A 10,406-nucleotide genomic window follows, 5' to 3' on the forward strand; every position below is an offset into this window, starting at 1 on the left:
GGCCTATGGCAGCATCCCCTAGGAAATGGCTGTTTTCCATGTTGATGAAGAGTCAGGCTTGGAGCAGAGATCAGTCAGTCCAAGGCTCAGTACCAGGATGGCGAGAGGGGTGGGGATGGACTCACAGCTTTCCTGAGGGGCCAGCCTTCCACTGGTGTTGCAAAACGTAGCAGGAAAGCATGGCTTACTCTGGGGTCAGTTGTTCTTAGTGTTAACTGTGAAGATAATGATGATAAAAAAAAAAGAATTTGTGGGGCTGTGATGCTGCTGCTGAGCCCGTCACATTTACTATTTAATTTAGTCTTTGGAGAAACACTCGTGGAGTAGGCGTTAGGAACGTTATTTTACAAACGAGGAAACTGAGGCTCAGAGACAGGAACCAAGTGTTTGCATCAGAATTTGGGCCTTTCTTTCTCTGATGATGAAGCAGTCCCCTGTGGCTGGAGGAGAACTCAAGTATGGTTGAAAACACCCATGTTAGCTTTTCCATCACTGTAACAAAAAACCCCGAGATAATAGAGTTAAAAAGAGGAAAGGTATGTATCAGTTCATGGATTCGGAGGTTTCAGTTCCTGGTCAGTAGGCCCGTGGCGAACTAGTATTTCCTGGTAGGGACTATATGGTAGAACAAGCTGTTTGTAGCGTTGTTGCTAAGAAACAAAGAAAGAGGTGGAGGAGACAGGTACCAATACCCCCATTAAGAGCATGTTTCCAATGCTCTAATTTCCTCTAAGCCCCACCTCTTAAAGTGGCCAACTTCTCAAGAGTTCCATGGGCTGGGGACTAACTCTCTAACACACGGCTTTGGAGGATACTCTATATTTAAACTACAGCAACACTCGGAGGCAGAATGATGCTTCCAGCACCCGGAAGCTCTGAACTCTAGGACTTTGGGATAGTGTCTGCTCTCCATCAGGGTTTTGATTTAGAAAAATCCTGAGTAATTTAGTATTAAGAGAAAGTGCAGCACTAAATGATGTCTAAAAAATCACACGTTTGCTAGAAGAATATCGAGAACGTTTTCTCTGAGTTGCATTTGTTGTCACAGTTTGGGAGTCATATTGATTACTCTTAAGACAGGGCAAGCAACTCAACCTTTCTAAGGTTTATTCTAGGGAGAGGCCGAATTCAGCAGACAGTGCAAGACCTTTGGGTGCTCAGAGCTGGGGACCCACAGAGATAAAAGTAGAGTAAGGCCAGAGTGCTGAAATGGAATTTCCAAATTGCTGAGACCAAGTCCCAGGTGTCTTCCCTGAGACACGTAAATGGAGTGCCTAACTGTCCAGTGGAATGGCGGCAATTCCGTCTCAGTGAGGCGGAAGTGGATCTGTTAGTTCAGTCACACACAGCTCAGCAGTAGCAAAGCTGAGAAGCAGGGGAGCACTTCACAGTCTCCCCTGTTCTGGTTTTCAGAATTCCATGTCCTGCCGGTGAAGTCCAGGGATGCAAAGACAGCTTCTAGACATCCCAATGCCTTGGTGTGGGTGGATCTCACTAGAACACTCCACGCTTCTTCAGCCCTTCTTCCCACCCTCATTACACACCGTCTTGGAGACTATTTTCAAATCAATTCATCAAATGAACAAACCCATGCGGGCCCTGAGAAATTTGTCACTAAACTTCACAATAAGGCCCACTTCAACTATTGCATGTAAACATTTTAGGATCTGAGGTTTGGATGGAAGGATCTACTTAGGAAAGGAGAAGAATATGGCTGTGTAGACCTAGATGGGTCTCTGGTGAGAGACCATGCAGCCCCACATGAGCATGAATAAGTGAATTATCTCAAGACAAATGACCATAGGCTGCCAGGTATAGTGGACCCTGTCGAGAGAGAGAGAGAGAGAGAGAGAGAGGAGAGAGAGAGAGAGAGAGAGAGAGAGAGAGAGAGAGAGAGAGAGAGAGAGAGAGAGAGAGAGTAATCTTTTTGCTTCAAATTCCTGAGATTCTTGAAGGCAGAAACACATTTTGACTCCACATGAAGCAAGTGATCATCGCACCTATTGATCAGCACTACCCACAGTGGTGAGGAAGAAATGTCCACCCCTGACCAGCTCACACATCTGTATTCCTCGTGGCTCCTCCGAGGTCTCTGAGTAACCCTACCATCCGTGTGCCTGATGTGAGATCCTCCTTTCGTTTTACCTGTTTGGCCTCTGGTTTTTACATGCCTGTGTATTTTATTTGATCACATATATTTTGGTGATCCACTTGTGCAACAAAGCAGCGTGAGGTGCTCATGGTGACTGCGTAAGTCACTTGCCTGGCCATATCTCAAGTCCCCTATACAGAACACGTGCAATAGTGTATCAGATCACGTCCTGCTGCCCACTGCCTGCAAACGGGCTTTCCCTGCTTCTCCTCTGTGTAACATTATGTCATAATAAGGGATCATCTAGATGTCAGTGTGGTATATAACTTGCCCTTGAAGGTCCCTGTATCCAGGACATATTTTCTTCACTTGATACCTTTGGAAATTTCTGCCGCAGTCCTCTGACAATGAACTGAACTTGGATTCTGCAAATGCATTTGAGCTTTGACTTTCTCAGTATTTGTAAATAAGGTTGAAAAAAGATTGCCCTCCCCAGAGAGGAACACATCAATTCCGTGGAAAACTGGGGCACACACACATTAGGAGACCTGGATCCAGAATCCCTGGGGCAGGAAAACAGGTAAATCAGAGCCCAGTTTGTGCCCAGTGTTGGCCATGCTGCCCTGTCACTGGGGTTGGGAGGCAGCTGAAGCCAGGTGGGCGAGGAGCAGAGCGGCTGTGAGCTCTCTGAGGTGGCCAGATGGCAGGGAGCAGCCTGCTGGGCATGGTAATGGCCAACCGAGGCATGGGCACTTTTTGCTGGAATTTGCTTTCTGTTATCAGGACGCCAGGTGACATGGGTCATCTTCCGCTTCAAGCCAAGTTACAGGACAACAGGAGAAATCACCACCTGGCCGAGACACCTCGGCGAACAGCTCGCACACGGCTGAGCCGCGAGTTCATCCTCAGAGAACAAAACTCTAGCTTGTCTGATTTGAAAGGGCTCCTACTGTCCAGACCTGTGCAGGCCTTCAAGGGCTGATCCCGAAGTCAGTGTTCTTGCTGAGCTTTGCAGCTGACCCCGAGGGCTCCCACTTGCTCTGCAGACTGTGACTCCGTTCCAACCCACACTTGGCTCTCTGCCCCTCTCTCCACCCACCCATTGTCTTGTGTGCCGTTTACTTATGGAAGGCTGGTAGCGATAGATTTTGTAGGCGTTGAACAAAGAGACTTTATCAAAAAGTCGTTTTATGTAAAGGAAATGGAGAAAGTAGGATTCTGGGTTGGAGGGGAGTACTTAATAATGAGCACGCCACGAGCATGGGCAAGCTCCTCCATGGAGGGCCCTCTGTGGCTCCAGCTAAATGGCCCTTCAAGATGAAAGACTATACGAACCTTCTCACTGCTTCCCCAGGGCCCTGTACCTTTTAGGCCAATGGCAGTTGCTACACAGCAACAGAGTCACAGAACTGAAGGGGACCTTCTGGTAACTTCTGCTTGCTCCTCTTCCGTTAGGGATAGGAGGCCCATGTGAGTGACAGGTGTTTGTGATGGGGTCTCTACCGGCACACGTTATTAGCACATATTAACATTTGCATATATTTCTGGGCAAACCACGGCAGAGTGAAAGAATGGGCAGGTCCCGGGCAATTCTGCATCTCATTTGTCCTGAACTCCAAGCTGGAAGCAATAAAGCTTCAACAACGACAGTGGGAGGGTTGACTCAGGGTAAAAGGCTGGTTCTTCAGCCTCTGAGATCAGTTCTTTGTTGTCCACAGGCTCAACTTCAATCCCCTGGAGGATAACCGTTAATGTGGGGGTGGAGGTGAAGGATCCTACAGGTGTTCATCAATCCAGAAATAATGCTAACATGGAGGACAATTCGGGATCCCTCGGGTACCCTGGAATCAAGGGGTATTGCAAAGAGAGAAGGAGAGGACCCCAAAGGCATGTGTAAGGACAGAAGGAGTCTTCCAAGGTGGAGGGCAGGTGCCCAGGGCATCCATATGTAAGCCAGGAATGAGGTGTGTGCACACCCCCGAGTGTCCTCATGCGTCCACTGCAGAGAGGAAAACTGGGCTCTAACTCCAGGGAGGAGCTCTGAATGAGAGAGATGGGCAGAGCAGCTCCACACACAATCCCAAGGCTGAGTGTAAAGAATGGCCAGCGGAGATCTGGGCTTGGAGAACACTCTCAGCTGGGCAGCTTTGGGTGGAGCCTGGATCCTTGCCCTGGGTCATACTGATGGTCATCTAAAGGAGTCTGGGTGGGTTGTGGTGTACTAAGAGGGCAGAGGAAGGGCCTCAGGTGAGAGAGGACAGTCAGATTCATGTCTCTCCCCCGGCCTTCTAGCCTCTTCTATTGCCAGCTTACTCCCTCTCCTAGACCTTGCTGAGGTGATTTCTGTCCACCAAACGGCCACAGATGCCATGTTAGCCTGGCTTTCAGTTGTGTGGCCGTGAAGATGACCCACAGTTCAACGTGGCCCCGAGGCCGAAGTGGACCCAGTCCATGCTTCCCTATTTTCATGTCCTTTCCCACACGGAGGCAGCTCATAAAAACATGGCTGTAACATTGGCAGGGCTGGGTTAGGCGGGGACTTTGCATTCTCAGCCAGTACCCAGGAAAAGCCGTGTTGCTGGGTGGAGGACCTCACTGGAAAAAATGGAGAGCTGAGAAATCTTTGGGGGTACTTCTGAGTGAGAGGCTGGATGCTGTCTTTCATCCAGCGTCATTCTTACAGATAAGAGGCCCCCTCCTCCCCCAGCGTTTCTGATAGCTGGAGCTCCACAAAGTTTGCTCATGAGAAAGGACGTGGCAGGTCAAGCCAGAGCCACCAGCTCAGAGCTGAGGCCAGATGGTTCCCAGGAGGTCCTGAGGGCTTTGGGGATGACAGGACATAGAGTCAGGGGTGGGGTTAGCCAAGGCAAATCTTGCACTGAGAGGTGACGTGGTGTCCCTCATCGCCTCCTTGGAGCTGTTTCACTTCCCCCAGAGCCTCCCCGGTGTTTCCCTTTCGTCTGTGGAAATCTTTTCTGTGGAAATAGTTCTTCAAGATTTTAAGAAGGGCAAAACGGTCACGCACAGAAAGGAAATTGGGATAGTGTCAAATCAAGTCCTGAACACTGTGTGGCTTGCAGATCTGAGGCGATCCTTATAGGCATGTGAGCCTCTGCCTAAACCAGGAGGGATGGATGCTCCTTGTCCCTGCAGAGGCCATGAGTGTGGCACTTAGAGGTGGGACCTTGTCGGGTGGGATTGTGGAGCAAACACCGGGCTAGCAAGCAGAACAGCTTTTTGTCTAGGTTCTCATTCTCAGCCTGCAAAATGAGGGGTTTGATCTAAGTAGAGGACTCTTAAGAGCATCTCCCCCCCCCCCCCCAGACAGTTTAATGTGGGCCATGTTGGCCTTGAGCTCACTATGTAGCCGAGGATGACCTTGAACTCCTTATCTTACTACTTCTGCTTCCTGGGTGCTGCATATAGACAGGTACCATTACCATACCTGGGTTTTTGCAGTGCTGGGGACTGAACTCAGAACTTCATGCATGTTAGGCAAATACTCTGCCGATTGAGCTATATTCTCAACCCGAGAACTTTAGTTCTTAAGGCCAGTATGAGATCCCATCATGATGAATTGGAAGAACTCAGGATGCCAGACTAGGCGCCATCTAGAAGTGATTCCCATTCAAATAGACCACAGAGGAACTGCAGCATTAGAGGTCAAAGCCAGCAGTCCATTACAGTTGTTTTCAAAGCTGTGGGGGAGGAGAGCAGAAGCTAGCCTCCTAGGGAAAGACCAGTCTCTCTGTGGAGCCCCAGCATGACCTCAGTCAGGCCAAGGCCAGCCTGTAAAAGCTGCTGTCTGAGATGTAAAGCTGGAGACATCCTCATCCTTTCCCAGGGAACAGAACGGAGGTGCCGTTCCCGAGAAAGCACACCCGAACAGACATTAGCCTCTGCCAGCTGCTCCTGCAATTACATTTAAATTCACTTAGACTAATTTCTCACACTTGATAAAAGCAGTTGTCTCTCCAAGTTATTCCCACATTCTTCCACTCCAAACACAATATGAAAAACATTAGGGCCCACTGAGGGGATCTTCCACTCTGAGAATCTCTGTCATCCTCCATCCTTCTCCACCTCCATCCTTCTCCACTCGGGACAGCTTCTGCGTTTTCGGTTGGGAGCCGAGAATGTGGCACAGCCCTATTAGCATAAGATGCGGTGACTCACTGACTCACGATCAGACTAACATTGGGCTTTAATTAATTATATTAATTTTAGGGGAAAACAACAAAACTCGAGTCTGCGGCGCTTCATTTACTGAGAAGCTCCAAAATGTCTTTTATTTTTAACCGCTGCCATAAAAACATCTTCACTGAAATAAAGTAAAAATCAAGGAAGGGCCTATTACTCAGCGTGATCACGCCCTTTAAAAGGCTTTGACATTTTCTTTATTTTTTCTAAGGTTTTTTTTTTTTTTTTTTTGAGGAAGAAAAAAAATATATGTATATGCGCTATTACATAACACATCCATGCATGACACACACCGCACCAGCTCTTCCCTGTGATGCTGTGCCTCTGCAGGCCCTGGTTTCCAATCAGGTTCTTCCCTCTCAGAGCCTCACAAAGTGAGATTTCATTACTGGATTCTCATAAAGAACTTGCCTTTACATAGCTTCGTCTCCGAGAATGTTCCATGATAGGGAAACATTCTCAAATATTTTGTCACAAACCACACAGGTGCAGTCCACTTTTATTTCTTGCTCATTTGCTAACATCTATCGGTGGCCTCCCCTGTGCCTGGTACCTGTGTGGGTGCTGGGAATGTAAAGAGGAGCCTGGAATCAGATCACCACAGGCTACAAGGGGAAGGAAATGGGGTTCCAGATGGTTTGTGGTGTGATAGATGAAGAGCAGGGCTGGGGTGCAAGGAGGGAGTACCCAGAAGACCCGGGAAATAGGAGGTGACAGGAAGGAGAGCTGCCGTGGAGGTCCAGAGCTCTCTGTCCACGGAGGGCCAGACACTGACTCCGAGTTGGGGGAAATCATAGTAAACAAGGTAGACACAGTCACAATGCTGGTGGAGTTTACAATCTAGCAGAGGGGTGACGACTGGCCAAAAAAGAACAGGAGTTACATTGCTATTGTGGTTGGAGCTAATAAGGAATACCACAGGTTTTCTTTGTTGCTGTTGTTGGTGTTTGGTTTGGGTGTTAAAGATTGAACCCAGGGCTTTATGCATGCTGGGCAAGAGCTCTACCACTGAGCTACATCTCCAGCCTTCCTTTTAAATTTTACCTTTTGAGATAAGGTCTCATTAAGTTAACCAGGGTGGCCTTGAACTTCCTGCCTTGTCCTAAAAGGTAGCTAGGATTACAGGCCCATGCCATCAGACCCAGCCCAGGTTCCTGAATGTTATATTACTGGAATGCTAAGCAATATGTTGGAAGTAAGGCCAGGCTTCCCTGAGAAAGGGACCAGTGAACAGGGACCTCACAGACAAACAGGAAGGATGCAGTAGATGGAGAGAGGGGGAAGTGCATTCTGGGCAGAAGGAACAGGTATGCTAAGTATGAATAGGAGAGGAAACTTGGAGTTTTCAGAAGCTGATTGTCTTAGTCAGGGTTTCTATGCTGTGAAGAGAAGAAAATATTTAATTGGGGTGGCTCACTTACAGTTTCAGAGGTTCAGTCCATTATCATCATGGTGGGGAGCATGGCAGCATGCAGGCAGACATGGTGCTGGATCTGAGCTCTACATCTTGTAGTCAACAGGAAGTCAACTGAGACACTGGGCAGTGTCATGAGCATAGGAAACCTCAAAGCCTGCCCTCACAGTGACACGCTTCCTCCAACAAGGCTATACCCACTCCAACAAAGCCACACCTCCTAATAGTGCCACTCCCTATGAGATTATGGGGGCCAATTACATTCAAACTCCCACACTGATAATCCCCCACACTGGAGCAAAGGAAAGCAGGTAAAGGCACCTTGGGACCAGAGCTGGACAGTTGGCAATGCAAGAGTATATATGACTTAGACCTGGGTTAAGAGCAATAGGAGCATAACACACACACACACGCACACAGAGAGAGAGAGAGAGAGAGAGAGAGAGAGAGAGAGAGAGAGAGAGAGAGAGAGAGAGGGGAGGGAGGGAGGGAGGGAGGGAGGGAGGGAGGGAGGGAGAGAGAGAGAGAGAGAGAGAGAGAGAGAATGAGGATTTATTTGAGGAAGACAATTAAAGTACCTAGTGCTGTACCTGAGGCCTAAGAAAATTAATTATGCCCTGCACACAACTTTTTGTTCTCAACTTTGATCCGTCTACTTGGCTGGTCTCTGTAATCTGTATTCTGTCCTGCTCATTTCTAACCTAGTCTACTGACTGTCATCTGCTTCCATAACAACTTATGATGTACCTAACAATAAACCATCTGATGATGGAATAGATCATTCAGTTACCATATAAAAGAAGCATGTTGAAGAAGCAGAAACCCACATGAGGTAGTGTGAATGAGAAACATCCCTCCACAGGCTCAGGTATTTGAACACTTGTCCCCAGTTGGTGGTACCGTGTGGGAGGGTGGTGAAGCCTTGCTGGGGAAAGTAAGTCACACCGTTAAAGATGTGACCTCTCAACTTCCTGTTCCTGCCAACGTGCCTGCCCCTTGCTGCCATGCTCCCCCCACCCCACCATGCCATGATGGATGCATCCCTGGGAAACCGCAAGCCGAAATGAACTCTTTTAAAAGTTGCTTTTGGTCATGATGTTTTAACACAGCAACAGAAAAATAACTACTGGACCATTGCTCCCCAAGCTGACCACACTGCACAGGGATGAGATGCATGCATAAAGAATCTGATAAATACGGCACTGGTGGCTATAGAGCATGCATAAAAGAGGGGAAGGAAAACAAAGTAAGAATATGTTAATAGGAAACCTAATGTGATATACAGATAGCTTTTTAGAATTAATAAGGTATATTACCAAAACTGTTGGATAATGTATTAGTCAACACTGTTACTGTAACAAATATCTGAGAGAGAGAGAGAAAAGGATATATTTTGGCTCACAGTTTTGGGGATTTCTGGCCATGGTTAGTTGTCTCCAACACTTTGGGGCCTGTGGTGAGGTAGCACATCATGGTGGGAGACACAGCCGAGCAATACTGCTCCGCTCCACTGTCAGAAAGCAGAAGTGTAGCTTGAGTTTTCCTGCCTGGCCCACGGTCAGGGCAAATCTCTCTCACCTGCCAGTCCCACAGCCTCTCAGACCCGACCAAGTAAACACAGAGACTTATATTGATTACAAACTGTATGGCCGTGGCAGGCTTCTTGCTAACTGTTCTTACAGCTTAAATTAATCCATTTCCATTAATCTATACCTTGCCATATGGCTCGTGGCTTACCGGCATCTTCACATGCTCTTTGTCATCATGGCGGCTGGCAGTGTCTCTCTGACTCAGCCTTCCACTTCCCAGCTTTATTCTCCTCCTTGTCCCACCTACACTTCCTGCCTAGCCAATGGCCAATCAATGTTTTATTTATTGACTAATTAGCAACACATTTGCTATACAGAACATCCCACAGCACAGAAGGGAGAGGAAGGAGCTGGAGATGCATAATTTCCTTTCAAGACACACCCTCGTGAGTAGAGGACTTCCCACTGGGCTCTAGTTCTTAGGAGACCCATCACCTCCCTGTACAGCCACGCTAGGTACTAACATGTGGGCCTTTGGAGTGCACAGCCATGCTAGGTACTAACATGTGGGCCTTTGGGGTGCTTTCAAGATCCAACCTAGAGCAGATGCAATGCCAGCTGCATTCCCATAAAGCAGAAACAAAATATGTTTTAAGATATGAAACACTTAACATATACATACATAATATACACACACACATATATGTATATACACACACACATATATGACATCGCCTCTATGGACCACATTTTAAAGGCACATTGAGAAATCTGATACAAGGAAGAGAAGACTTGGTTTCTCCAACTACATACTTCCTTCTGTGACTTCTCGGAGTATAGGGCTTTTTCCCCACTAGCAAGTAAGTAACCAGTTCTGCTGCAGATACCACAGTCTGTACTCTAATCTGGTTCATTTCTGACTCTGTATTTCTGGAGATAGTGACAGATCCCACACACTAAGAATCAGTCCCCAAGATAGTCCCTTCACCACTTCAAAAGCCAATTGGTTTGTTGTTGTTTGAAATAATACATTTATTTCTGTTTTTGCATAAAAAAAATGAGTACTATTAGTGAGGAATGCCCAGGTTGCTTCTGTAAGTCAAGGTTCACAGAAGCCACTCCTCTGGTTCAGTTAATTTGCTGAGTGACTCCAAGCAGCATTCATGTTCCA

This window comes from Peromyscus eremicus, chromosome 15, assembly GCF_949786415.1.
Source record: "Peromyscus eremicus chromosome 15, PerEre_H2_v1, whole genome shotgun sequence".
NCBI classification, from domain to species: Eukaryota; Metazoa; Chordata; class Mammalia; order Rodentia; family Cricetidae; genus Peromyscus; species Peromyscus eremicus.